This window comes from Pongo abelii, chromosome 10, assembly GCF_028885655.2.
Source record: "Pongo abelii isolate AG06213 chromosome 10, NHGRI_mPonAbe1-v2.0_pri, whole genome shotgun sequence".
NCBI classification, from domain to species: Eukaryota; Metazoa; Chordata; class Mammalia; order Primates; family Hominidae; genus Pongo; species Pongo abelii.
In genome coordinates, this window is record NC_071995.2 from 115,647,038 (window position 1) to 115,673,276 (window position 26,239).

Below are 26,239 nucleotides of genomic sequence, written 5' to 3' on the forward strand. Positions count from 1 at the left end.
TTGAGATGTACATAAAAGTCATCTGGAGAGCCTTGAGTAGCAGGGGGATGAGACCTCAGTCTCCACTGGAACCTCAACATCAGGGGGCCAATGAGGGAAGGGAAACTGGAGAATTACATGAAAGGTTTTTGGCCCAAGGCAGTGGTGCAGATCGCTTCCACCCACATTCTTCCCTTGGCTAGGACCCAGTCAGAAGGCCTCACCTAACAGCGGATAATCTGGGAAACTTTTGTCTTGCTGAGAGTCTGGGGGAAGATTAAGTGGGACTTGGGGAACCATGGCAGTATCTCTGCCACATCCTTTGAAATGTGTATTCCTTCTCTCTCCTTCCCTAGAGGTTACCACTGGTTCCTTACTTTTACTACACATGTTTTTGTCCATAAACAAAATACGGTATTGGTTTGGGTGCATATCAAATTAACATAGCTTATATTCTACATACATCCTTTTGCAACTTGTGCTGTTACACAATGTTGTGTTTTTGAGGTTTGTGTGTCTTCTATCTGGACCAGCAGCATGAGCACCTGGCAACTTGTTAGAAATGTAAAGCCTCAGACCCCACCCCAGACCCACTGATTCAGAAACTGTGAGGTGGGGCCAGCAGTCTGTGCCTTTCCAAATCCTCCAGATAATTTGAATGCACACTGAAGTTTGATAACCACAGATCTTTATTAATATGTGTAGCTCTAGTTCTCAGTTTATTCATTTTTCAGCAATATATAATACTCTTTGGTTTATTCATTCATTCCCCTTACTCATGAGCAATTAGATTGTTTCTTTATTTTTGTACCATTATGTATAGTACAATAATGATCATCTTACTACATATGCACAAAAGTTTCTCTAACATAGCCATCTAGAAATGAAATTGTTGAATTTTAGGATTGAGTAGCTTTAGCTTTATCCAGAATCCCCAGACGGTTCTTTCTCGAGGCAGGCTGGGTGCGGTGGCTCACGCCTGTAATCCCAGCATTTTGGGAGGCCACAGTGGGCAGATGACCCCCAGGAGTTCGAGACCAGCCAAGGCAACATGACAAAACCTTGTCTCTACAAAACATACAAAAATTAGCCAGGCATGGTGGCACATGCCTGTAGTTCCAGCTATTCAGGAAGCCGAAGTGGGAGGATCGCTTGAGCCTGGGAAGTAGAGGCTGCAGTGAGCCACGATTACACCACTGCACTCCATCCTGGGTGATGAAGTGAAACTCTGTCAAAAAAAAAAAAAAAGAGAAGCTATAGCAATTTACACTTCTTCCAATGCTGGATACAAGTTGTTTTTTATTGTTTTCCTTTAAGCTTTTAGCATTACTTTGAAATCCCTTATCTTCAAGGCGTACTAGAGACACATTATCAGGAAAGGGTTAAGAAATTGTCTTTTTTTTTTTTTTTTAGAAGTTTTAGATTTAAACATGGACACAGAACCTGGCTCCATCACTTCCTCTATCGCCCACTGCTTGGTAGGTTTGCTTCTTGATGTTTGATTCTTCCTTGCCTAACAGAGGTAATAGTGGGCAGTTCTCTCTTCTTCCTGATCTTGATGGGAGTGCCTCTAGGATCCCTGTAACAGACAAGGTTCACCAGAGAAACAGAACCAGTAGAATATATGTACATAGAGAGATTTATTTTAAGGAATTGCCTTGTAGGACTGCAGGGGCTGGAAAGTCTGAAATCTGCAGAACAGGCTAGCAGGCTGAAAGCTCTTGGAAGGAGCTTATGCTGCAGTTTTTTTTTGTTTTTTTTTTTGTTTTTTTTTTTTTTTGACACAGGGTCTCTCTCTATCACCCAGGCTGGAGTGCAATGGCGCAATCTTGGCTCACTACAACCTCCGCCTCCCAGGTTCCAGCAAGTCTCGTGTCTCAGCCTCCTGAGTAGCTGGGACCACAGGCGTGAGCCACCATACCGGCTAATTTTTGTATTTTTAGTTGAGACGGGGTTTTGCCATGTTGGCCAGGCTGGTCTCGAACTCCTGGCCTCAAGTAATCTGCCTGTCTCGGCTTCCCAAAGTGCTGGGATTACAGGCGTGTGCCACAGTGCCCAGCCCTGATGCTGCAGTCTTGAGGGAGAATTTATTCTTCCTCGGGGAAACCTCAGTCTTGTTCTTATGGCCCTTCAGCTGATTGGATGAGGTTCACCCAGGATATCAAGGAAAATCTTCATTGCATAAGTCAACTGGTTGTAGATGTTAACCACATCTACAAAATGCCCTCACAGCAACACCCAGATCAGTGTTTGATTGCGTAACTAAATACTACAGCCTAGCTAGCTGAATCGAGACGTTAAACTAAACATATAGTCCCCCATTAAACAAGAGGCCAGCTTTGGAGCTGGCGCTGATGTTTTATCATGTTGACAAAGTATTCATCTTGGCTGGGTGCTGAGGCTCATGCCTGTAATTTCAGCACTTTGGGAGGCCGAGGCGGGCAGATCACTCGAGGCTAGGAGTTCGAGACCAGCCTGGCCAAAATGGCGAAACCCCATCTCTACCAAAAGTACAAAAATTAGCCAGGCATGGTGGTGCATGCCTGTAATCCTAGCTACTTGGAAGGCTGAGCCATGACAATAGCTTGAACCTGGGAGGCGGAGGTTGCAGTGAGCCCAGATGGCACCACTGCATTCTAGCCTGGATAACAGAGTGACACTCTGTCTCAAAAAAAAAAAAAAAAAAATATATATATATATATATATTCATCTAGTTTAATCTGGTAAAATGTTTAAAATTAAAGATGGTTGTTATGGCCAGGCACAGTGTTTCACATCTATAATCCTAGCAGTTTAGGAGGCTGAGGCCAGGAGTTCGAGACCAAGCCTGGGCAACTTAGTGAGACCCCCTCTCTACAAAAAAAATTAATTAAAAAATTAGCCGAGCACAGCGGTGCACACCTGTAGTCCCAGCTACTCGGGAGACTGAGGATCCCTTGAGCCTGGGAGTTCGAGGCTGCAGTGAGCCATGGTCATGCCACTACACTCCACCCTGAGTGACACAACAAGAGACCCTGTCTCCAAAAAAAAAAAAAAAAAAAAAAGCTGTTGAATTTGATCAAAAAGCATTTGATTTTTCTCCTTCCATCTGTTGCTATGAAGAGCTGCATTATTAGATTTTATATTAATCCTTGCATTCAATGAACCCCTCTTGATCATAACATACTATTCTTTGAATGTACTTCTGGATTCCGTGTGCCACTGTTCTGCTGGGATTTTTGCTCCTCATTTGTAAAAGTTCCTAAGTGTTCCTCTCCATTTTTACATGGCTTCCCGGAAATGGCTCCTGTCACTTTCACTTAGATCTCATTGGCCACCACTCAGTCACACTTACTGCATGGCAGGCTGGGGAATGTCATCTTGTGGCTGGGTGCCAATGGCCCTAAGCAAAGATTGAGATGCTTATTTTGAAAGAGGAAGAGGAGAAGGGATATCAGGAGGCACTAGCAATCTCTGTACCGGGGTGATTATCCCTTGTCTGTAAATGAGAGACTGGAGGCTCAGCAAGGTGTGTTCACTTATCCAGGGTCACACAGCAAGTCTGTGGCCAGGCTGTGACTTCAGAGGCCAGGTCTTCCAGATGCCAAGGGAGATGCCATTAGGGACCCGTGATAGTAATAAGAAATATTAGATGATAATACGACGGAGTAATAATAAATATCCAGTGTCCCTAGTACTAGTCTAAATGCTTCATTAACATGAACTCATTTCATTCTCACAACAATCCTATGAGGTAGACACTCTTAATGCCCCCAGTTTGCAGATGAGGAAACTGAGGCACAGAGAAGGTAAGTGACTTACCTGGGGTATGTAAATGACAGGGCTTAGACTCTAAGACTCTTAATCACTGCATGATTCTGCCTCTCCCTGCACCATTCCCCACCCGCACTCCCCTGACCCAGTGACTGCAGCTCAAACAGCAGCAGCAGCTGCTCCCTGTGCACCTGCAGAACCATCGAAACTGCTCCCACCAACCCAGGCACCATACACCCTCATCCCCAGCCTCCTTACATCCTCCTCCCTCAACTACCCTGGTACCCTCCTTTTCTGTCTGTGGGGCCTGCACCTCACTTTTTATTGAGTCTGTGTTTTTGTTTTGAGTTAGGGTCTTGCTGTGTCACCCAAACCGGTGTGCTTTGATGCGATTGCGGCTCACTACAGCCTCAAACTCCTGGGCTCAAGCAATCCTCCCACCTCAGCCCCCTGAGTAGCTGGGACTACAGGTGCGCACCACATTCAGCTAATTTTTAAATTTTTTTCTTTTTAAGACAGTTTCGCTCTTGTTGCCCAGGCTGGAGCGCAATGGCACGATCTCACTACAACCTCCGCCTCCCAGGTTCAAGTGGTTCTCCTGCCTCAGCCTCCCAAATAACTGGGATTACAGGCGTCCGCCACCATACCCAGCTAATTTTTGTATTTGTTGTAGAGATGGGGTTTCACCATGTTGGCCAGGCTGGTCTCGAACTCCTGACCTCAGGTGATCCACCTGCCTCGGCCTCCTAAAGTGCTCGTGAGCCACCACACCTGTCCTAATTTTTAAGTTTTTTATAGCAACGGGGTCTTGCTGCATTGCCCAGGCAAGGAGTGTTGAACTCCTGGACTCAAGCGATCCTCCTGCCTTGGCCTCCCAATGTGCTGGAATTACAGGTGTGAGCTGCTGCATCCAGCCTTCATGTTTTGTTGCTGTCCTTGTGTTTTGTTTTGTTTTGGTTTTCCCTTCACTCTGCCCCCTGGGAGACTCCCAAAGGCTACATTCTGCTACCAAGGGACGCAGCAGGGACAGGGCCCCAGCGGGCACCTGGGATTTCCCACACCCCACCCTCTACTGGATGAAGATGGTGGGGAGGTTTGGGGTTATTTATTTATTTATCTAGTCCCGCCTGGCTCCACATCCCCCAAGCTGTTGTACCTCCACTAGAGAAGATGAAAAACAACCTCAGACAATGGAAGACAAGGCTTGCCACATGGCCCCCGCAGTTTAATTTCCTTTAATTCATTTTCTATTGAACCAAATGATACTGTTTGTTTTTAATGGCAAACACTCAGCAGGGAGGAGGGGCGGTCAGGCCTCCTCCTGGGGAAATTAGGAACATAGCTGCTATTGAAATTCTTGCTCCCTCTCCTGTGCTCCCCCGGCTCCCCCACTCTCACCCCCAGCACTGGGCCGTTGGAAATCGATCTCCAGGTTGAAAGATGATACTTGTCACCAGCTCAGATGGTCACTGTCTGGCGAGCTGGCCTGGCTCTGCCCCAGCTGCCATCAGCCCCTTTTAGGATGGCCGCCCCATCCCAAGGCCCACCCTTCTCTGGTTATAACTGGATGCACACGGCCGGAGCCATGGCTTTTTTGGTGCCCCTCTCCCCTGCCTATCGCTGGTAATCCTGAGCAGGCACCTAGCCCTTGCCGGAGCCATCCAGTGCCCTCCCCCAGGAACTGAGGAACACAGAGGCTGGGCACAGTTAGAGCTGAGTTTGTTCATTCATTCATTCATTCATTCATTCATCCATCACCTGGGAGCAGAGTCGTGGCTGCATCCCAGTCCTCCTCCATCAGAGGTTGCGTTTGAACTAGATTCCCGATGGTTCAGGTGCTGACGGGAGTTGAGAAGTGCTGATGAGAGGAGAGGTCCTTCCACTTCGTTCTGAGGTTTTGGCAACTCCTTCATGTGGCCTGGGGGGGGGGGTCCAGCGCTTCTTTGAAGTCCGAGAAGATCCACAATCTTTCCAAAGCCCCCTCTTTTTTGCTGGTATGGGCCGGAGTCAGCTCCAGTTCTCGCAGGTAAAGAGCACTTTGATATGCAACCAGCCCCTTTGGGAGAGGCTTTGGCCTGTTCGTGGCTTCGCTGGGAGCCATGCCAAGATGGTCAGTGCCCAACTCGGACATCCTGGAGGCCTCTCTGGTTCATCAAAGGCTGGGCTTCACCCTGCCCTCTTTTTCACAGACCAGTAGACCCAGAAAGACTTTTTTTTTTTTGAGACAAAGTCTTGTTGCCCAGGCTGGAGTGCAGTGGCACAATCTCAGCTCACTGCAACCTCTGCCTCCCGGGTTCAAGCGATTCTGCTGCCTCAGCCTCCTGAGTAGCTGGGATTATAGGTGTCCACCACAACGCTCAGCTAATTTTTTGTATTTTTTAGTAAAGATGGGGTTTCACCATGTTGGCCAGGCTGGTCACGAACTCCTGACCTCAGATGATCCACTCACCTCGGCCTCCCAAAGTGCTGGGCTTGCAGGTGTAAGCCACCGTGCCCAGCCCAGAAAGACCTTCTTATTCTGCTGATTTGTGGAAACCAAGTCCCCAAAGTGACCATTTCTGGGTCACATGATTTATCTTCTCACGTATTCATTCTGCAGATATTTATTGGACACCCCAGAGTGCCGAGCCCTGTGCTAGGCATGGGGTTCTGCAGACCAGGAGTTTCACGCTCAAAGCTCACGGTCCAGTGGGGGTGTTGCAGGCAAGGAAGCAGTCACTCCAAGGCCCTCTGGGAAAACAGAGAAGGGACACCTAAACCAGTCCCCAGCAGAGTCTTCCTAAAGAAGGTGACATCAGAGCTGAGTTTTAAAGCAGGGCTGGGAGTTACCCGGGCATCGCAAAGCCACCAGGGCACGGCAGGAAGGGGACAGCCGCAGCCACGGTGCAGAAGTGGAAAACAGTTCGGGGTGTGCGTTTTTCCAGATAACTCCTGAACATCCCATTCCCACCAGACTCTAAGCTCCATGGGGGAAGAATAAGAATCTGCCCAGTGGCTCAGGTAGGTGAGTGAGTGACTCTCAAAGTACCCAGTGGCTCAAAGTACCCAGTGGCTCAGGGTAGGTGAGTGAGTGACTCTCAAAGTAATGAGCGAACAGCAGTGGTTGGTATGAATTTGCTCACAGGGCAAAGCAGGGAGGCTCACGTTCTTGGCTCCCAGACCCACCCTGACCCACCTTTCCAAACTACATCATGGGTATATGGCGGCAACCCCTGCTCTGGGGTGCTGGGGGAATTAATCATCAAGCTAAGTGCTGATCATTTTGCTCTTCTTCAGCTAAATGATTAATCTAGGCAGCCAGGCTCCCTGAGGGGGCCTTGGAAGTGTCCACTTTGGCTCCCTGCTCCTGAGGGGGAAGACAGGGACTGCTGTGTTGGTTTCCTGCTTTTTGCTTCCATTGGGGTAGGGGGGACTACCCTGCTTCCATATTTCCCCCAGATGTTTCTCCTTCCCTGGAGAGAAGAAAAGGTAGCAGAACTGAGATTTGGCCTGAGGGAGCCAAATCAGTGGTGATAACATGTCTCAACTTTTAGCTTGTCCAGAAAGGTTCCAGAGTGGATTGGAAAGAGCTTGGGCTCTGGAGTCGGGTGGATCTGAGCTGGAATTTTGGTTCCACCATTTCCATCAGTATCACTTCCAGTCAGTCACCTCCCTTCTCCATGCCTCAGTTTCCTCATCTGTAAAAAAGGAAGTTATCCACCAGGTATGATGGCTCACACTACTCGGAAGTTTGTCTTTCCAGCTACTAGGAAGGCTGAGGTGGGAGGATGGCTTGAGCCCAAGAGTTCAAGTCCAGGTGGGCAACATAGAAAGACCCCCATTTCAAAAAAAAAAAAAAGAAGAAATACTCCTGTTTACCTCTGGAGGTGGGGTGGAGACTGGAGGTGATTTAAAAAATAAATTGAAGCAATGCAGGTGGAGGTGATTTTAGCAATCCCTGGCACATGTAAATGTTCAAAGGGGGTATTTTTTTTTTCCTTTTTTTGAGACAGAGTCTCACTCTGTCGCCCAGGCTGGAGTGCAGTGGGGCCATCTCGGCTCACTGCAACCTCTGTTCCCCAGGTTCAAGCAATCCTTGTGCCTCAGTCTCCTGAGCAGCTGGGATTACAGGCGCCCACCACCACACCTGGCTAATTTTTGTATTTTTAGTAGAGACGAGTTTTCGCCATGTTGGCCAGGCTGGTCTTAAACTCCTGACCTCAAGTAATCTGCCCGCCTTGGCCTCCCAATGTGCTGGGATTACAGGCGTGAGCCAACGCACCCGGCACGCGTGTGCGTGTGTGTGCGTGTGTGTGTGCGCGCGTGCGTGTGTGTGTGGTGTGTGTGTGCATCCTCCCTCATGACCCTCGTGGAAATCCAGGCTTGGCAGCCCACCGAGGCTTTGCTGGCCTCTGGCTCTTCTCCTCGGGGCCCAGAAGTGCTAAGATCAGAACCCTGAATGGAAAGAAGGAAAAGAAGGGAGGAAATATTATCCTTACTAGTTACCAATAGGTGCCAGCCCTGGACTGGGTCCTGGGGCTGCTTGGTTTGAATCCTGCCTTTGCCACTAGCTATATACCCTCGGGTGAGTGAGTTCACCGGGTCAAACTCTGATGCCTCTTCTGTGTACATGACTGATGATATTACCTGGCTCCAGGAGGAGCCCGGTGAGGAGCAAATGAGGTCATGAGGTTTAGAACAGAGTTTTCAGTGCCTGCTCAGTCTTAGCTGTTGGGATAAGACCTGACCCTGACTTCAAGGGGCTGATGGAGAGGTGGGGCAGAGACACACAAAAGAACAAGAACAAGACAGAGGGAGATGGCACCTGGAACACAGACTTATTCCCTGCTGCGGCCTTATCCAGGGTGCCTGGCACATAGCAGCCCGACATACACACTGAGTGATGGCCATAGCAGCCCGACATAAATACACATTGAGTGACAATGCAGAGATGCAGGCAGAGGACGGGGATGGCAGAGGGAGGAGAGGAGGGGCAGCTCTGTTCCCTCATGGGCGTGACCAGATTACCGCAGGTCCCTGGGGCGTGGCATTACTGAAAGCAGACTTGTCACTACACTAGGTGAGGCCGGGAGGTGGCGGGGAGATCTCTGCAGCCAGCCTTCTGTGTCTAGGCCTGTTCCTATCTTTTTTTTTTTTTTTTTTCCTTGAGACAGGGTCTCACTCGTCACCCAGGCTGGAGTTCAGTGGCGCGATCTCGGCTCACTGCAACCTCCACCTCCTGGGTTTAAGCGATTCTCCTGCCTCAGCTTCTTGAGTAGCTGCGATTACAGCATGCGCCACCACACCTGACTACTTTTTGTATTTTTAGTAGAGACGGGGTTTCACCATGTTGGCCAGGCTGGTCTCTAAATCATGACCTCAAGTTATCCACCTGCCTTGGCCTCCCAAAGTGCTGGGATTACAGGTGTGAGCCACTGTGCCCGGCTAGGGCTGTTCCTATCTTAGGAGGAGGAAACCATCATTCCAAGAGTTTCAGTACCTTGTCCATAATCCCACACCATCCAGAGGTGAGGGAGTCCTTTTGTTTTTTGTTTTGTTTTGCCTTTTGTTTTTGTTTTATCTTTTGAAACAGGGTCTCACTCTGTCACCCAGGCTGGAGTGCAGTGGCATGATCATGATTCATTGCAGCCATGACCTCCCAGGCTCAAGTCATCTTCCTGCCTCAGCCTCCCCGATAACTGGGACTACAGGCATGTGCCACCATGCCTGGCTAATTTTTCTTGTATTTTTTGTAGAGAAAGGGTTTTGCCATGTTACCCGGGTTGGCCTTGAACTCCTGGGCTCAAGCGATCCACCCACCTTGGCCTCCCAAAGTGCTGGGATTACAGGTGTGAGCCTCCCGGCCAAGGGAGTCCTTTTGAATGCTTGCCTGGCCTTCGCCTCTGTTCCCAGCCCGACACCTCAGCCATCGCTTGCCAAGTGTTTTGAATTCCTCTTAGGGCTGAATTATGCTCTTGTTCTCTCACCTCCTCCAGGCCTTGGCAGTGGCTATTCCCTGTGCTAGGAACACTGTCTCCCCAGCCCCCATCTGGCTGACCCCTCATCACCCCCATCACCCTCAGGTGTTTAGATATCACCTCCACCTGGAAGTCTGAACTTGTGGTTGGGTGACTCACCTGTGTGCTCCCACAGCCCCGAGGCCACTTGTGTTGTGAATGCATCATGTGATGTTGTAATTGCTGGTTTGTCTCCCCCATTAGGACTTGAAACTTGGCAAGGACAGAGATCAAGTCTCTTGTATATTTCATTTTATTCCCAGCACAGTGCATGGTACATAGCAGGTACTCAAAACACATACGCTGAAGGTAATTAATTGATGAGAATGTTGCAGATATTTCTCCCTTCACTATATTTTCCCTGAAGCAGGCAGTGTGAGTTCAGTTGGAAGGGTCTACTAGACTTGGAGTCAAGCAGGTTCCATTCCCAGCTCTTTCACTTATAAGTCATGGACCTTGGATGAATCAGTAGCCTTCTCTAAGCCTCAGTGTTCTTCCCTATATAATGGGGATAGTATTCATGATGTGAAGATTAAACAGGACCATACCTTTAATATGAATGAAACCTTTTGATCACTGCAGCTTAGTAAGTGCTAGGCTCGATTTATGAATTAGTGAAAAAACAAGGTAAGCAGAGGAAATGGGTCCTTGGAAAACATGACCCCAGCCCTCCCCGTGTCATTCTCCAGGAGTAGATGATGACAGTCATTGTCATGGCAACACTGTAGAAGCCAGTCACCATGCACATACTACCTGCCAGCCACTGTCCTAGGCACTTTCCATTCACCCATTTCTTCATCCACTGAACCAGTATTTTTTGGCCACCTATTCTGTAACAGGCCCAGGACTAGGTCCCGGAAATACAGCAGTGAAGAAGCAGAGCATGCACTTTCAAGGGACTTAGATAAAAAGATGCTGAAATCAATAGGCAATATGTCAGATGGAGATCAAACAGGGAGTGTCATGTTTGCAGGGTGGGAAAGGGAGGGCGATGCTCTTTTAGACAGTGGTGGGGGGTAGGGAGAAGGTAACATTCATGCAAAGCCTTGAAGGAAGCAAGGGAGTGTGCCATGCAGATATGTGGGGAAGAGGATTCCAGGCTGGGGAAACAGCATATGTAAAGGCCCTGAGGTGAAAACATGCTTGGCAAGATTAAGGAGCAATGAGCCTGTGTGGCTGGAGCAGAAGAAGGGGCAGGGCAACTTCATGGGCAAGCATCCTGTGCAGAAGGCCCGAACACTTGGTTTAATGCTCCACTGTTGCCGTATAAGATTTTTTTGTTTTTTTTTTTGGTTTTTTTTGAGACTGAGACGACAGAGTCTCACTTTGTTGCCCAGGCTGCTGGAGTGTGCAGTGGTGCAATCTCAGCTCGCTGCAACCTCCGCCTCCCAAGCTCAAGTGATTCTCATGCTTCAGCCTCCCGAGTAGCTGGGATTACAGGCATTCACCACCACGCCCAGCTAGGTTTTCTATTTTTAGTACAGATGGGGTTTCACCTGTGTGCAACCATGCCCAGCTAAATTTTTGTATTTTTAGTAGAAATGGGGTTTCACTATGTTAGCCAGGCCAGTCACAAACTCCTGACCTCAGGTGATCCGCCCGCGTCGGCCTCCCAAAGTGCTGGGATTACAGACATGAGCCACTGTGCCCAGCCGAGATTCTTAGTATGTTAACAAGGAGCCCTGCATTTTAATTTTACACTGGGTATCATAAATGATGTAGCCGGTCCTGGTAGTAGTAGATGTAGTCAAAGAGGTGGTAATAACCACAGCTCAGAGGCCACTCCCGGGCCTGGGTGTGCTCTGGCCTCCTCCCATCTTGCCATGGAAGCCAGCCCACCAGAGATGCTCCAGCCATGCCATCCTGACGCTACCCTCATGACAGTCTATTTCTTCTCTGTGTTAGTTTCCTGTGAGTACTGTAACAAATAACCACAAACCTTGTGGCTTAAAACAACACAACTGTATTATCTTACAGTTCTGGAGGTCAGATGTCCAAAATCTGTGTCACTGGGCTAAAGCCAAGGTGTCAGCAGTGTGGTTCCTTTGGGAGGCTCTGGGGGACAATCCATTTTCTTGTCTTTTCTAGCTTCTAGAAGCTCCCTGCCCTCCTTGCCTCTGGTCCCCTTCTCCATCTCGAAAGTGCATCTCTCCAACCTCTGTGTCTGTTGTCTCATTGTCTTCCTTTACCCTGACCCTCTTGCCTTCCTCTAATAAGGATCCTTGTGATGACATTGGGCCCTTCCAGGTCACCTAGGATAATCTCCCCATCTCAGGAGCCTTAATTTCATCACATCTGCGCGTGCACAAAATTCCTTTTGCCCTGTAAGGTAACAAATTCATAGGTTCTGGGGATTGGGATATGGACATCTTTGTGGGGGGGGCATTATTCAGCCTCCCACATCCCCTGCTTTGCTAACGAGGAAACTGAGGCCCAGAGAAGTGATGATATGACTTGGGCAAAGTCACCCTCCCAGGAGGAAAGATCCACACTTGAGGACCCTGTTTGTCAAGTTTGAAGTCATGGGCTCCAGACCACCAGGAAAGGAGACGCCTTCTGCCCATCTCTGTCTGTCTCCCTCCTTCCCTTACACCTCTCCCTCCATTCCCTAGTGTTTTGGGAAACAGCCAGGCTTGGGCAGTTTAGCCCAGAGCATTTGTGCTTAAGACTGCAGCTGACATGGGGACAGATAAGCTCATCCATCCACCTGGGACCAGGACAGAGGGAAGAGACCGCTTTTTCGTAGCTAACAGGGTCCCAGGCCACTATGGGCTTAATCATCAACATCTTATAATTAGGCCTCTCCTGGGTACTGGGGAGCAGGGCCCTGTGTGTAGGGAAGCTGCTGATGCAGTTGCTGGGGCACGTGCGCTGGGCCCTTCCTGTTCATGGGGCCGATGCTCTTAGATCAAGGGAACCATGGCCAATGAAATTGGGTGCCCCACTGCTGCTGTTGACAGGAAGATTTTTACTCACAGCCCAGCAACTCCTTTGGGGCCTCAGCCTGGCCCCAAGGACTCTGCCAGCTGGCCCCTGGGACCATAGCACCAGAGGCGATCACGGCCTCCTCCTCCCCCTCCTCGCCAGAAGGGCAGAGAGAGGATCTTTATAGGAAATTGGGGGTGAGAGGGAGAAAATGACACATTTTCATCAGCTCTGGTTTTAATAGTGAGTGTCCAGTTATCTAGTGGCAGATGTTGTGGGTAAGAGCATCTGTACAGACATCAGAGACCTGGATTCAAATCCCACCTCTGCTACATCTGAGCTCTATAAGCTTAGGCAAAATGGTGAACTTCTCTGAAACTGAGCCTCAGTTTCTCTCATCTGCAAAGTGGAGGTGACAATTTCCCCCCTCATGGGGTTGTTATAGTCTATTTTCAAAGTGGGTAAGCAAAATTTCAGCTTGTGGCCTTAAAAAAATAACATGTATGAGGTATAAAAACAAAAAATAACAAATACTCATGTACCCAGCTTAAAAAGTAGAGAACTGCTAGTTTCTTAGAAACCCCTTGTGTATACCTCCTGGGTTCCATCCATCTTCTTCCCTCCCTTTGCCCATAAGAAAAGTTTTGTGATTACCATTTGTGTGTTTTCCTTGTGTCTGGTCTTTGTAGTTTCCTTGTTTTTGTTTTGTTTTGTTTTTTGAGATGGAGTCTCACTCTGTCACCCAGGCTAGAATACAGTGGTGCGATCACAGCTCACTGCAACATCCACCTTCTGGGTTCAAGCGATTCTCATGCATCAGCTTCCCAAACAGTTGCGACTACAGGCGCGCACTACCATGCCCGACTAATTTTTGTATTTTTAGTACAGATGGGGTTTCACCATGTTGGCCTGGCTGGTCTTGAACTCCTGACCTCAAGTGATTTGCCCGCCTCAGCCTCCCAAAGTACTGGGATTACAGGTGTGAGCCACCGCAGCTGGCCTGTTTTTATTTTTTAAATAGAGACAGGAGGTCTCATGATGTCTCCCAGGCTAGTCTCAAACTCCTGGCCTCTAGCAATCCTCATGCCTCAACCTCCCAAAGTGCCAAAGTGCTGGGATTACAGGCATAAGCCACTGCACCAGCCTGATTTTTGTAGTTTTTACGTCTTCTTCCTTGCTGTTATTAAAGGTCAGAGCATAAGCATGTATAGCCTTGTCCCTTCCACGCCTAATTTCCTACTAAGTTCCTCTGATTTCCGTCTCCTCTCAGCTACCAACAGAGGACAGTACTGACTGGGAAACCAGAATGCCAAACTTGTCACTACTGTAGTACACTTAAGAATTAATAGGCTCTGAAAAGCACCACAGGGACTTCACTGTTAAGTAAAGTATATGTAGCAAGGGGCTTTTGAACTTCCTAGAAAGTATGGAGTAAGACCACACTTTACACTCAAACAAACCTGAGTTTTGAACATCAGCACTGCTCACCATCCTAAGCCACCAATTCTTTGCATTTACTCCAAAAATATTTCAGTGTCATATTATGACAGGCACTGCGAAGGTGTTGGGGATAAGATGATAAATGAAAGAAACAGACCAAAACAGAGTCCCTGCTCTCATTTCATTGGGGAAATCACCATTAAACTATATCAACACGCAAATACAGAACTTCAGGTTTCAACAAGCACTAGAAACAAATAAAAACAATTCATGGAGAATTCGTTTAGGGAAATGGGAAAGGGCTTTCTCTGTGGGATGGACATTTGAGCTGAAACTTGTACTTCCTTGACATCTGACTTTGGTTTTAAAAAAAATTTACCAGCCTGGGCAACACAGGGAGACCCCATCTCTACAAAAAAAAAGTCTGTAAAAAATTATCTGGGGCATGGTGGCACACACCTGTGGTCCCAGCTACTCGTGGGGCTGAGAGGGGAGGCTCGCTTGAGCCCAGGAAGTCAAGGCTGCAGTGAGCTGAGATCGCACCACTGCACTCCAGCCTGGGTGACAGAGTGAGGCCCTATCTCAAAAAAAAAAACACCCGCTTTTTCGTCTGCAAACCTGGGCTGGTAATATCCCTCCCAGCTTTGCCCTTAGTAACAGGCCCTGGCTCAGTGCCTCGTTCAGCACTGCCGTTCAGTAAATGTTATGTCCCTTCCTTCCTGTCGTTCCTGGCTGTGTATGTTGCTGGAGATCTTCTGAGGAGTGGTGTGAGTGAGCAGTCTCTGAGTGATGGGAGAAATCTGCTGCTGGCAAGTGAGTTGTGAAGCCTCTAATAGGCTCTCACTGGACCCTCTTCAACTGGGTTTGATGGCGACCCTGTCGGAGAGAGAAAAGAGAAGGGAGGGTGTATCGTCTACTGTCAACATTCGGAAGCCTTCCTCTTTTTCTGGGGAAGGTGGTGTCGAGTCACCTGGGTACAAGTCCCAGTTCTGCAGCAAGTAACTTGACCTCTCCGAGCCTTGTGTTCTCATCTGTAAAATGGTCCGTATAACTCCTCTACAGTGGTCTGTCATGTGGAACAGGACCCAGCATTGCGGGGGCACGCCGCCAGTGGGGCCGTTACCACTGTTTCCACCAGAGCAAGGAGGAACTGGGGTAAAGGTGCAGAGGTTTGGGGTACAGGTAAGGAGAAGAAAAAGGCTGTCAAAGGGCTCATTCACATCATGGCGGTCCGGGTTCCTGCGTCACCCTTCCCTAGGTGGGTAACCTGGGGCAGATTCCTTTATCCCTCTGATCCCGTTTCTTCGTCTGTAAGACACAGCTCCACAACTTCCTTCACTCAGCGGCTGTGAAATCCTGCAGGCAAGCCGCGTCGCATGGCCCCTGACTTCAAGTTTAGGGGAGCTGATGAGGTCACTCCCTGCTGGACAAGGGGTCTTCGGGGTGAAATGTTCAAATAAGAGAGCGGGGAGTGGACGCGCAAAGATGCGTCAAAAGGATGGAAAAGGCAGCCTTGCCCTTCGCAAACTGAGACCTCCTTCGTCCGCGAAGGGCTAAGAGCCTCAGACTGGGGGGCCTGGTACCGGCGCGGGACGCCGGGAGGCCAGACCCGGAGCCTGCGGGGCGGCCCGGGGCGCGGGGCTGTGACCTCATCGGCCGGCGCCGTCCCGCGGGGCCATGAGATCATGAGATGCCGGCGCTCGACGAGGAGTCGATTTGTTGGGAGCGCGGGGACAGCCGGCCGCCCGACGCGGTGATCTCATCCGGGCCCGGGGGAGGAGGAGGCAGGCGGCCGGGCCAGCCCGCGCCGCCAGGAGGGGGATTAATGGCTGCCACCGGGTGGTGGCGTTACCGGCAGCACCCGTTGCCAGGCAACGCGCAGCCACCAGCCCCGCCCCCGCTGGCCCCGCCCCCTACCTGCTGCGCTTCTTTCCATCCTGGCTCGCCCTTCTCTTGCCTTTTTTCCTTTTTCTTTTGTATTGAGGCATAACTTACATACTGTGGAGTGCCCTAATTATAAAGCTCAGTGGATTTTTACAAACATATGTAATCACTCAGATCAAAGTATCGACAAAGCTGTCCAACAGAAATATAAGGGGAGTCACACAGACGATTTTAAATGTTCTAGTAGTCACGTTAAACAACTAGAAAGGAACAGGTGACTTTAATTTTAATACTATATTTTATTTAGCCTAATGTGTCCAAAATATTATTTCAACATGTAATCGACATAAAATTTTTAATGAGATATTTTACTTTTTATTGTTTTTCTAAGATTTTGAAATTCCTTGTTTCTTTTGTTTTTAAGGGAGATGTTTGTTTGTTTGTTTTTAAAGACAGTCTTACTGTGTCACCCAGGCTGGAGTGTAGAAGCACGATCATGCTCACTGCAGCCTCGACTTCCCTGGGCTCAGGTCATCCTCCTGCCTCAGCCTCCCGAGTAGCTGGATCTACAGGCGTGTGCCATCATGCCTGGCTAGTTTTTGTAGTTTTTGTAGAGACAGGATTTCATTATGTTTCCCAGTCTGGTCTCAAATTCCCGGGCTCAAGGGGTCCTCCTGCCTCGGCCTCCCATAGTTCTGGGTTTATAGGTGTGAGCCACCATGCCCAGCTATCCCTGTGTATTTTAGACTTTCAGTACATCTCAATTCAGAATAGCCACATTTCAAGTGCTCCATAGCGACATGTGACCAGTGGTTACTGGATTGGCTGTGGTGTATACAGAACATTTCCAGCATCTGGAAAGTTCCTCTGTCCTCACTTCCCCCACCAGGGGTACCCATTATTCTGAGTTTTATCATCCTTCAGTTATCCTTCCCTCTCTACCCCCATACCTTGTATCTTTTCTTTCTCTTTCTTCCACATCTTACTTTATCTCCTAGGGTCTCCTAGGGTCTCCCTTTCTCTGTTTCTCAGAGTGGCACAAAGCCACTCTGGAAAATCAGGCTGGATTTAAATCCTGGCTCCACCACTGTCTAGCAACTTTGGACAACATACCCTGCCTCTTTGAGCCTCTCTCTCCTCACCAGTTAACGGGGGCAAATAATTTCAGTGTCCATCTCCTGGGATTGTCAGAGTCTGGGGACAGCCTGCAGGTACTAAGTGTTCAACCGAGAAACTCATCACTGAACTAGAAGCCAGCCCTGGTCCTTCTCTCTTTCCTCTTGTAATCCTCTCACTTGCTGGGTCTCCTACTCTGTTCTTCCCTCCCCTGCCTCTGTGTTTGAGCTTTCTCATCTAAGAAATGGGAATGCGTCGTAACTACCTACAAGAGGAGCAATTGGTGTGCCGTTCCTGGCCCCTGGTACGCACTTAATACGGGGGTTACTCTTCCCCTGTTGCCTTCTCACCTGGACTCTGCCTCCTGAGTGTTCTTTCTCTTCTGGCCTCTAACTCTGCCATTTCTCTCTTCCTTTCTTCTGCCCCCCAGCCCCATTTCCCCCTCCTGTTTCTATCCACTTCCCTCCTTCCTTCCTGTGTTCTTCTCTAGCCTTGCTTCTGTCCCCAGTCCTGCCCCGTCACACTTGTTTCTCCCACCCCTCCTGGCCGGGCGCTGCTGTGAAGTTAGTGGTCCAGCCCCGATCCCACCCCTAGCACTGGAGGAGACCCAGCACGGGCCTCAGCTCATTAGCCCAGCCCTTCAGGCCTCCAGGTCGGTGCTGGGTCTGCAGGGCTCTGCCACCTGTGGTCCCCACAACCCCACCATCCTAACAGGCCCGCAGGCCACCTTCCCAGGACAACATGTCTTTGTTTTCAGCTCCTTGTCCCAGCCTGGCCCGCCCACTTGGGAGCAGGACTTGTGGCCCCCATCCCCTGTGGCTTTTGGGAGCCAACAGGCAGTCCATCCAGGGAAGAAAAGCAAGCAAGGAAAAGTCACGCAGGAGGCTGAGGGGCCCCTCTGGCCCAGGAGGCTGGAAGCAGTCCCTCCTGCTTATTTTTCCACATGTGGAAGGAGGGCTTTGAAATGCAGATTCCTGGCACTGTGCTAGCTTGCTAGCTTTAGTCCATGAAGCTTTCTATCCTCCTTTTTCTGACAACTCGTTTCTTTTTATTTTTATTTATTTTTTTTTTTGAGACAGAGTCTTACTCTGTTGCCCAGGCTGGAGTGCAGTGGCGCAATCTCAGCCCACTGCAGCCTCCGCCTCCCAGGTTCAAGCGATTCTCCTGCGTCAGCCTCCAGAGTAGCTGAGATTACAGGTGTGCACCTCTACACCAGCTAATTTTTTGTATTTTTGGTAGAGACGGGATTTCACCATGTTGGCCAGGCTGATCTTGAACGCCTGACCTCAGGTGATCTGCGTGCCTCAGCCTCCCAAAGTGCTGGAGTTACAGGTGTGAGCCACCCTGCCTGGCCAACCTCCTTCGACCAGAGGAACCAGCCCTCCTCTCTGTCCCCTTAGTTCTGATGAGACTGTCAGTCACAGTGCTGCCCCCCTGGTTGTGACCAGGACTGACCAATCATAGAACCCCATGGCCTCTTGGCCTCAGAGCTTGGTTCCCAGAGGGGAGCAGGGCCATCACTTTGGCAAATGGCCCCAGGAGAAACAGGGTCTCTCTCTCTCTCTCTCTCTCTCTCTCTCTCTCTCTCTCTCTCTCTCTGTGGCAATTCCAGCTGTAAGAGTGTTGGCTTGGGGCTGCCAGTGGCCATCTTTCCTACCAGATACTGTCAGATCCAGCATTTTCCAGCTGTGTCACCTGGGGCAGGTTATCTAACTTTACTGTGCCTCCATTTCCTTATCTGTAAAGTGGAAGTATTAATAGCACCTGCCTCATAGTGGTGTGCACAGAGTGGTGCCTAGCACATAGTTAACAGCTAAGTCACCATCATCATCATCACCACCACTACCACCACCTGCAGTGAGTCCAACCTTGGCAGGAGAGAATGAAACTTACACACAAGAAACAGAGAAATCTAAGCTGAGAGATGGGGAAGAAGAGGAGAGATAGAAAGAGAACTGGCTCACACCTATAATCCCAGCACTTTGGGAGGCTGAGACGGGCAGATCACCTGAGGAGTTCGAGACCAGCCTGGTCAACATGGTGAAACCCCATCTCTACTAAAAATACAAAAATCAGCTGGCCATGGTGGTGCGTGCCTATAATCCCAGCTACTTGGGAGGCTGAGGCACAAGAATCACTTGAACCCGGGAGGCAGAGATTGCAGTGAGCCAAGATTGAGCCACTGCACTCCAGGTTGGGCGATAGTGCGAGACTCTGTCTCAAAAAGCAAAACACAAAAAGACAAAAGGAAAGATACAACTAGAGAAATAGAGAAGGCTCTTTGACGATATTGTTTGACCTCCTGGATCCAGGCATCCTTGAAGCCAGAGCCGCCCCTGCCTTCCCAGTTTTGTGACCTAATACATTTCCTTCTTTGTAGAAGCTACTTCATGTTAGCTGTCACTTATAGCCTAAAGTGACATCAGTAGTTGTTGTAACAGTGCATAGAGGCCCAGAATGGCAGAGCTGGGTCAACACCCCCATCACACAGAACACTGAGGCCCAGAGAGGGAGAGCAGCTTGCCCAAAGTCACACAGATGCAGAGGATGTGCACCTAGCTACCTGACTTCAAATGCCACACTTTAACCCTGTTTTCATGTTATAAATGGTGACATATAAAAATTAGGCCAAGCGTGGTAGCTCACCTGTAATCCCAGCACTTTAGGAGGTCAAAGTGTGTGGATCGCTTGAGGTCAGGAGTTTGAGACCAGCCTGGCCAATGTGGCAAAACCTTGTCTCTACTAAAAATATGAAAATTAGCTGGGCGCCGTGGCACATACCTATAATCCCAGCTACTCTGGTGGCTGAGGCAGGAGAATTGCTTGAACCTGGAAGGCGGTGGTTGCAGTGAGCTGAAATTGCACCACTGCACTCCAGCCTGGGTAAACAGCAAGACTCTGTCAAAAAAAAAAAAAAAAAAAAAATTAATTCTCCTGCTTTCCTGGTCCACTGCCATCCTCTTTGACCAGACTTAACTTATTTTTTTCATATTTCCAGGCTGCTAACAGTGCTGCAGCTAACATTTATTGAGCACTTACCATGTGCCAGGCACTGAACTCAATGCTTTACACACATTTGCTCATTCATCCTCCCAACAAACCTAGGAGCTAGGGGCTACCATTAGCCCCATTTTACTAGCAAGGAAACTGAGGCACAAAAGGATGAAGTGACTTGCCCCAGGTAACTCAGGAAGAGACAGAATCAGAATTCAAATTCAGGTCATCTGATTCCCAAGTCCATGCTCTTTGCCATTGTGCTCGCTCAGAATCCAGGGCCTCATCTTTGAAGAGGCAGAGCTAGGATCTGCACCCAGAGCCACGTTTCTTTCCCAGGTCTTTCCCATGGTATTTCTGTGCCCAACATGGCAGTCACTGGCCAACCCTCCCTGTCTCACTCCTACCCTCATCATTTTCTAGAACATTTGTTATGTATAGACTCCCATTCCTAGTATCTTCAGCATTAGAGCTCTCTATGAGCCATGCATGTGGGAGACCCAGCTGTTTCGAAGCACAAGGCCATTTAGTTTGCCCCCTCATTTGTCCATTACTCATTCAGCAAATGTTTCTTGGTCACCTACTGAGTCCCAAATGCTTTCTATTAGTTAGTATTGGAATCAAATAGTAACAGCAAAGAATCCAAAATAATAAGACTTAAATTTAAAATATGTATCTCTTTCTCATGTAAAGGCCAAAGATAAGCCGCCCAAGCCTGGGAGTATGACACCTTCCAGCCCACTGCTTCACCAGCTCTAGGGTGTGGGATTCCCCCTCATGGTCGAAGATGGTAGCAAGAGCACCAGCCATCACATCCAAGTTCCAGACAATAGGATAGAGGAAGTGGGGAAGAATAAGGTGAAAGCTTCTCTGAAGTTTCTACATGACACTTATAATTGTGTTCACGGTGAAGACCCTCTTCCTGGCTTGCAGAAGGCTGTCTTCTCACTGTGTCCTCAAGTGGCAGAGAGATCTCTCATGTCTCTTCCTATAAGGGAACTAATCCCATCATGAGAGCTCTACTCTCATGATCTAATTACCTTTCAGAGGCCTTATCTTTAAATACCATGACATTAGGGATTAGGGCTTCAACAAAGGAACTTGAGGTGGGCACAGTTCAGTCTATAGCACCAGCTGAGTAGCCTTAGATGGGTACCTTAGTTTTTGTTGTTGTTGTTGTTGTTGTTGTTGTTGACTTGAAACAACCACTTAATTCTCACAATTTTGCGGGTCAGGAGTTCAGTCAGGACACACTGGGTACAGCTTGTCTCTCCTCCCTATGTTATCTGCTGGGGCTGGACTGTCCAAGATGGCATCTTCACTCCCAGGTCTGATGCGTCAGCTGCAATGGCAGGAATGGCCTTCTTAAGGTCCTATATCTGGGGCCTCAGTTCTCACCGTTGGCTGGTTTCCATGTTTCTCCTCCAGTTAGTCTCAGAGCTGCTCCCCTTCCACATGTCCTCTTCACTGGGTCTCTCCTTATAGCTTGGGCTTCCCACAAACATGGCAGCTGGAGGAGGGAGAACTAGCAAAAGGAAGGAAGTGAAAGCTGCCTGATCTCTTAAGGCCTAGGCTTGGAAGTCCCAGATATCACTTCTGTTCACCTTAGTTCGTTTGAACCTGCATTTTCTCATCTCTAAAATAAGGCAGCAATAACATAATGGCCACATTTCTGGATTATCATGAGGGCCAGTACTAGCTATATCATGTACTGGGCCCTTCTTATGTACCTGTGTTTTAGATTTATTCGCTTATTTAATCCATAAGATCACCTTGGTGTGTTGAATATAGGTTATACTGACATGTGAGAGCAAATGGTTACATTTTCAGGAAATTTGCAAATAGTTGTTAAATCATTGGTAGCTTGAAGTTGGCCTTGTGGGAACATTTACACCACAGAAATTGGCAAACACACAAATCAGGGCCTTTTCTTTCCCCCAGAGACCTAGTTTGCCAGCACACGACTGCATGCATATCTATATGTATGTGTGTATATATGTATGAATGTATGTGTATATTCAACCCCATTTACAGATGAAGAAACTGAGGGTCATAGAGGTTGAATTATTGTGCCAAATCAACCAATTTGGTAGGTGATAGATCTGACCTTAGAATCCCAAATCCCATGCCTTTAAACCACTAGGCTGTCCTGCCTCCACAGATGAAAAAATGCGTATGAAAGAGATTCCTAAACAGGCAAAGCTGTGTAAATATTCATTATTCATCTTGATACAGAAAAAAAAGGTTTCATCTCTGTCTGTGCATTTTTCATACATTGAAGCTGCTGACAGATACTTGATTATGTCTCTCCTCCCTTCCTCCGCACCCCCATAAGTCTTCAAATCATCTTTCCCATGTAGGTGCGTTCTTCTAAAAAATTCTCCTCTCTGTTCATTTCTTCTGCTTCTCAGCATCCTACTCTCCTTCATTTCCCACCTGCTTCTGGAGCCAGCCCTTTGTTGTTTCGATGTTTCCCATTTCTCTTCTTGTCCCACCCCTCATCTTGGCAGTGAGGAAGTCGGAACAGAATCCACCTTCCCAACTCGACACTCCCACCCCCTTTATCTGAATCCAAGCAGAGAACCGTCCGTGCCCAAGCACGTCCTGCAACAATTGCTACCATTTCCACTTCACGGTGGCAGGGAGGCGAGACAGCTCATAATCTGATCGTATTCCTTGTTCTCTGATGCCCCAGAGAAACCACACATCCCATTTGGTGGTCGTCAGAAATAACATGCTTAAGAAACCTGGAATTATAAAACTGCTTAATTAGGGAGAGATGGTTTTGCTGGGATATGCCGAATTTTCCTTGGTGGTTTGATCTCCGTTTCAAAGTGGCCCACCCCCTGGCAGCTAATTGCTACCTTTAACGGGGTGCCATGTAGGCTTTCACTCTCTTAAATTTATTTGCTGTGACATCAGTGCTTGCTTATAAAGAGATATTCTCTCTTCAGCGTTTCAACTCTCCTCCATCAGCAAACTGTAGGAAGTTGACTTGAGTAATGAGGATGGAATCTTCAGCTTCAAGAGGTCCTCCTTTGTTACATGAGCACCTACTACATGCTAGATGCTGGGAATACACCCAGAGCCAAATTATCTTCTCCCATAAGGGGCTCACAGTCCAGTGGGAGGGATGGATAGTAAAATAATTTTTTAATATTGTGAAAAATGCTTTGAAGGAGTAATTTAGGGGCTGGGTGTGGTGAATTACACCTGTAACCAGCACTTTGGGAGGCCGAGCCGGGTGGATCACCTGACTCAGGAGTTCGAGACCAGCCTGGGCAACATGGTGAAACCCCGTCTCTACTAAAATACAAAAAAATTAGCTGGGTCTGGCAGCAGGTGCTTGTAATCCCAGCTACTCAGGAGGTTGAGGCAGGAGAATCGTTTGAACCCAGGAGGCAGAGGCTGTAGGGAGTCAAGATCAGGCCACTGCACTCCAGCTTAGGCAACAGGGTGAGACTCCATCTGAAAGGAAAGAAAGAAAGAGAGAAAGGAAACAAAGGAAAGAAAAGAAAGGAAGGAAGGAGTGATTTAGGGGGGTCTTCAAAGGTGTACATAACAGGAGCACCTAATTTGATTAAAAAGTCACAGAAGGCTTTTCATAGGCAGTGACAGTTAGCTGAGACCCAAGAGATGAATAGATGTTAGTTCAGCAAAGAGTAGAGGGACCACTATTCCATCTGCGAAGGAAGAGCTTGGTGTCATTAAGCAAATAAAAGACAGGCAAAGAAACTGGTATTAGAACCTTCCAGGAAATCCTGGGGATGTGTTAGAATCCCCATCGTGACTTATCTAGATTCTGATAGAACAGACCACAGGTCAGAAAACTACAGGCTACAGGCCAAATACGTCATGCTACTTGTTTTTATAAGTAAAGTTTTATTGGAACACAGCCACAGCCATTCACTTACCTATTGTCCAAAGCTATTTTCCTACTGTAGTGACAGAGGTGAGTAGTGGTGCCAGAGACCGTATGGCCTGCAAAGGCTGAGTACTCACTACCTGGTTATTTGTAGAAAAAATTTGCCAACACTTGTTCTAGAGCTGCCCAATAGCAGGTGGGAGGTTTGGGATTTGGCCCAGAAACCAGCCTGCAGCTAAGGGGACTGAGAATTGGAAGATCCAAAGACAGTGACCAAAACTAAACCTAAGGTGGCAAGTGACAATCCTAGGTCTGATCCCAGCCTCTTTTGTTCCTGTGGCTGTGCTCTTGACCGCCAAGCCAGACTGGTTGTTGAGACTGGCCTACAAGGAAGAACAGAGAGGGGACCAGAGTCAGCCAGACGCCAGCAAGCAGGGGCTCCCAAGAGACACAGGGACCTTTCATGGGGTAGCCGTGTCCTTACCTGTCATGAGACCAGGCAGACCAAGCAGGAGGCTGCCCACCAAGATGGCGCTCAGACCAGTGACCATCTTTTCCTTCACCTCTTGGCTCTGGAACACCCTTCCTCCCTTGCCGGCCCTCATTTCTTCACCAGTTTGGCTGTTAGTCGTCCATTAAAGTAGTGCTTCTCAAACTTGGATGTGCACTCGGGTCACCTGGGAACCTTATTAAATTGTAGATTCTATTTCAGGAAGTCTGGGGTGAGGCCTAAGAGCCTGCATTTCTAACCAGCTCCCAGGCGATGCTGATGGTGCTGGTTCATGGCTCACATTTTGGGTGGCTGGAAAGATAACTTCTCTTAGACTTTCTTGATCAGTTTCCCACCCCACATCCCATGCCTCAATTCTGGGGCCCACTCACATTTACCTCTAGCAGAGTTCTACCACACTGTATTATAGTAGTTTGCTTAGTGATGGTTTTCCTCATTGGGTAGCAAGCTTCCTGATGACAGGGATGAGGTCTTAGTTATCTTAGTATCACCAGAGCCTGGCACTGTGTCTGGTGCATAGTAGGTGTCCAGAAATGGAAGCAAGGGTGGGAGGGAAGAAGAAAGGGAGCGGGCGAGGAAGAGAGGGAGGGAGGGGCAGAGGAAAGGAAGGAAGGCAGCATCAATGGATAAAAGGCAGGAAGGGAGGGAAGGAAGAAAGGAAATACAGATGGGTGGAAGAAAGAAAGGTAAGGAAGGAAGGAAACAAGAGTGATCTAGGGGTGCACTGAATGTAGGGAAGAGTGACAAAAGCAGGTTAAGGCCAGGCATGGTGGCTCACATCTGTAGTCCCTACAGGGGACTCACGAAGCCAAGCCGGCAGGAGGATCACTTGAGCCCAAGAGATGGAGACCAGCCTGGGCAACATAGATAGACCCCATCTCTAAAACACACAATGTTTTAAGTGAAAAAAAAAAAAAAAAAGAAACAGCAGGTCAAGACTGGCAGTTGAGAGAGGTTGGACAATTTGGTCCAGGGTAAGATGGAACATACAAGAGTTGAGAGACCATGGGTGAGAGCAATTTGGGAGACATGAGGGAGGCATGAGACAGCTCAGTGTGGGTCGTTCAGGGAATGAAAGTTCAAATCATGGGTATTCTGCAGATCTTGGGGTCTGCAGCAGGGTATGGACAGGCTTGGTTAGCCCTGGCCATACACTGAGTTGCTGTCCATTGGTCCAGCATCCATCATGCCCTTGTCCATGTAAAACAAACATGACAGCCACCCCCTACATCTCTGTACTCCAGTCACCCCCATCTTCCCAAAAGTTCCAGAGGGAAACCAGCATTTCCCTCCAGGGGATGTTTCTGGGGCTCAGGGACTGGTGGGAGTCAGGAGGGGAAAGGAAGGCCCTTTGGGAAACAATGGCCTCCCAACTGGAGGTGGCCAACTAGTCACAAAAATCAGGCAGGGGATGAGTGATGATTGAACGCCCTTTCTTGGTCCTTGGTAGATGTGGGTATATGTGCTCCAAGGAATCCTCTTCTGAGTGACCTGTGCCCAGCCCATCAAGATGGAATATAAAAAGGTGGCTATAAATCTCTGTCCACATGCCACACATACGATGTAATCTTGGCTCACTTCAACCTCCACCTCCTGGTTTCAAGTGATTCTCATGCCTCAGCCACCCATGTAGCTGGGATTGTAGGCATGTGCCACCATACCCGGCTATTTTTTGTATTTTTGGTAGAGACAGTGTTTCACCATGTTGGCCAGGCTGGTCTTGAACTCCTGGCCTCAAGAGATCTGTCCACCTTGGCCTCCCAAAGTGCTGGGATT

General features: G+C 48.6%; 1 protein-coding gene and 1 long non-coding RNA gene across 5 annotated transcripts in view; one reads left to right on the forward strand and one right to left on the reverse strand.

Moving 5' to 3' along the window:
• Positions 1–26,239, forward strand: part of RNFT2 (ring finger protein, transmembrane 2) — a 121,997-nt gene that overhangs the window by 65,117 nt on the left and 30,641 nt on the right.
• Positions 14,323–15,950, reverse strand: LOC129049239 (uncharacterized). Its single transcript, XR_008512167.1, has 2 exons — positions 15,064–15,950; positions 14,323–14,969 (listed from the first exon to the last, which is right to left on the reverse strand). It is a non-coding gene; the product is annotated as an uncharacterized LOC129049239 (long non-coding RNA).